Here is a 3,791-nt window from a genome sequence, read left to right as displayed (position 1 = left end):
CTTTTCTGGCTCCTGTTTGCAAGGGGAATGGCTTCAGTTTCTCACCATTGAAAGTGTTGTTGGCTGTTGTTTTGTATGTTTTTATTGTTATTAAGTGCCATCAAGTCAGTTCTAACTCATGTAGACCCTATAGGGATTCTGAGCAACTGGTGGGTTTGAACTGTGTGGTTAGCAGTCCAGTGCTTTTTCTACATTGTCACACAATATGTTGTTGTTAAGTGCCATTAAGTCAGTTCTAACTCACAGTGACCATGTTTAGGGTTTCCAAGACTTTTTTTGAATCTTTGTGGGAGCAGAAAGCCTCATCTTTCTCCCATGGGGTGGCTGGCAGGCTCAAACCACCGATCTTCTGGATCACAGTCCAGTGCTTAAGGTATGGAGCCACCATATTCCCACACCATACGTATATGCCCTTAAATATGTTGGTATATTTTCCCTTCTATTCTTATTTTGTTGAGTGTTTTTATCAGGAACAAATGTTGGACTTTGTCAAATGCCTTTTCTCATCAATTTATATGATTATGTGATTTTTTTCACCTTAGGGCTTTTTTTAAAACTTCTTATTGTGAATTGAGTGAAGGTTTACAGAGTGATCATCAGTTTTATGTTTAGCAAATCATATATTTTGCTTCATTATACAGTTGCAATCTCCTCCATGTACCAACAGTTAACAGTATCTACCCTCTAGCCCATGAATAACTTTCTCTTTCCCCCTAACCATCATAGATTTTTTTTTTTTTTTAGCTTTTTACAATATTGGTCTCATATAATATTTTCTCTTTTGTGATTGACTAATTTCACTCAGCATAATGTCCTCCAGGTTCAACCATGTTGTGAGTGTTTCACAGATTCATAGTTATTTTTCAATGTTTTATAGTATTTCGTTGTGTTTATGTGCTAAAGTTTGTTTAGCCATTCTTCTATTGATCGGTATTTACACTGTCTCCATCTTTTTGATATGTCTCTTGTAGACAGCATATTGACATATTGAAGGATCTTGTTTTCTTATTCCTTCTACTTTCTATGTCTCTCTTTCCTTTGACCCCCCATTCTGCAACTAAGCACACTAATGAAAGTTAGTAAAGCAGCCACTTCATGCGTTTGTAACTCCCCAACTTTTGATAGCCAATGTCTAAATTTCTTCTCCCTATCAACACTGAGGACACAAGGTTATTCCTTGATATGAAGAAATCTTCTATTCCAGTTGGAATTTTGAGTCATTGCATTCATAAGCAAAAGTCTAGTTCGTCAAATTGTAGCAATTTGCACTCATTCTCAGTATCAAATATCTTTATCTTCCTTGGTTCAAGTTCTGGCCAACTAGCCATTTAAGCCAGGTCAAATGGATGCACTAGCTACAAGTTTGGGAGTTCACACACACCTTCTTGCACTTCAGACCAGCTGACTGCTTCACGTTCAGCCCTAACCCCCTAAGGCTAGGTCAGTGCCCATGGGCTCAGGAGTTCACACATCTTCCTAAACTTCAGACCAACCAGCCCTTCCTCTTCTCTCTCTCATCTCAAGGTCAGTGGGTGTCAATGGAACATGGCCAACCCCAGCCCATGTCTTCATTGCTGCATTTCCCTCACTTCCACTCACAAGTGGACCCAGGTGGTCATCAGTGAGCATATTATATTTCTCATGGGTTCCCTTTCAGTATCAGTCCATGAAGGAGGTTTTCTCGGATGTGCTGACTTTTCTTTCCTTGATGCCTCCAAAGCAAACAGCTTGCTTGAGGATTTTGTTGGGAATTTTTGCATCTATGTTCATGAGGGATATTGGTCTATAATTTTTGTCTGCCTGGTTTGGATATCAAAGTTATGCTTGCTTCACAAAATGAATTCAGGCATTTTCTATCTTTTTTCTGTATTCTGGAATAGTTTACATAGAGTTGTGTCAGCACTTCTTTGAATGCTTGGTAGCATTCACCAGTAAAATCATCTGGGCCTGAACTATGTTTCTCGTTTGGAGTTTTTTAATGGCCTGATCAATGTCTTCTCTTGTTATACACATATTCAAGTTTTCTACTTGTCTTTGTTAGTTTAAGCAGGTTGTGCATTTCTAGAAATTTGTCCATTTCTTCTAGATTCTCAAATCTAGTATAATTCTTCATAGTATTATCTTTTTTATTTTTGTTAGTTCTATTGTGGTGTCAACCATTGCTGTTGTTAAGTGCCATCAAGTTTGTTCTGATGCATAGCGATCCTATATAGTGTTTCTGAGGAGTGGCTGGTGAGTTTGAACCGCAATTCAAACCAACGTTTTTGTCCAGCACTTATCCTACAGCACCACACCAGGATTCTGAAGTCATCCATAGCATTCTTATTTGTTATTTGTATCTTCTGTTTCTTTTCTTTTGTTAGATTTGACAATAGTTTGTCAATTTTATTAATCCTTTCTGAGAACTAACTTCTTGTTTTGTTGATGCTATTGTTTTTCTGTTTCCTGTTTCATTTATTGCTGCTCAAACTCTTATTATTTTTCTTCTGGTGGCAATAGGTTTACTTTGCTGGTCTTTTCTAACTGTTGGAGATGTTGAGTTAAGGTTGTTGATTTTGTTTCTTTCTCCTTTTTGGATGTGTGGTTTACTGCTATAAATTTCTCTCTGAGCACTGCTTTTGCTGTATCCCAAAGGTTTTGGTATGTTGTATTTTCGTTTTCATTTGATTCAATAAAATTTTTATTTCTTCTCTTACCCAGTAGCTTTTAAGCAGGGTGTTATTCAATTTCCATTTATCTGATATATTTTTCTTGATTTTCCTATTCTGGGTTTCTAATTTTATAGCATTGTGATCTGAGAAGATGTTTTGTATTATTTTGATATTTAAAAATTTACTGATGTTTCCTTTGTGGCTTGAACGTATGGTCTAGTCTGGATAATGTCCCATGTGCACTGGAAAAGTATGATGCTGTGCTGGTGCTGGTTTCAGGGCTCTGTACATGTCTGTTCGGTTAAGTTGGTTGATTGTGTTCTTTAGTTTTTCTTTAGTTTTTCGTTTCTTTTTAGTTGTCTGTCCTTCATCAAAAGTGGTGCACTGTACTCTTATTGTAGCATTATCTATTTATTTCTTCAGTTCAATAGAACTAGTAAGTTTGATTTGTATATTTTCAGGCTCTTTCATTGGGAGTATAGATATTTATTATGGTTATGCCTTGGTGTGGTGCCATAGGATAAGTACTCAACCTCAAGGTCAGTTTGAATCACAAGGTTGGAGGTTCAAACTTACTAGCTGCTCCTTGGAAACCCTATACAGGGTCACTATGAATCAGAACTGACTCAACAGGACTTAATGCCCTCTTGCTCAATTGACTCCTTAATCATGTTATAATGTCCCTCTTTGTCCCTTACACTGGTTTTTCCCTTAAAGTCTATTTTATCAGAGATTAATATTGCCACTCTTGCTCATTATTGATTGCCATTAGCTTGATTTATTTTTTCCATCCTTAGATTTTTCGTGTTTCTGTCTTTTTGTATAAGATGTGTCCCTTGTAGACAGCATATTGAAGGGTCCTGTTTTCTTATCTATCTGCTACTGACTCTTGACTGGTGCATTTAATCCATTTACATTCAGTGTTAATTATTGATAGGTATGAACTGATTGCTGACATTTTGCTGTGTGTTTATTTGGTGCTGATGGTTTTTTGTTACATGCAATTTTCTGTGCTGAGTTCATTTTGTTTGTGGGTTTTTTTATTTTCATTGTGTTAATGTTTTGTTTTTTCTTAAATGTTTTATTGTGAATTATGTGATAGTTTACATGGGAGAACATTAGTTTTACATTCATTCTATC

This window comes from Chrysochloris asiatica, unplaced genomic scaffold, assembly GCF_000296735.1.
Source record: "Chrysochloris asiatica unplaced genomic scaffold, ChrAsi1.0 scaffold00045, whole genome shotgun sequence".
Taxonomy (NCBI): Eukaryota; Metazoa; Chordata; class Mammalia; order Afrosoricida; family Chrysochloridae; genus Chrysochloris; species Chrysochloris asiatica.
This window is presented reverse-complemented; position numbering follows the sequence as displayed.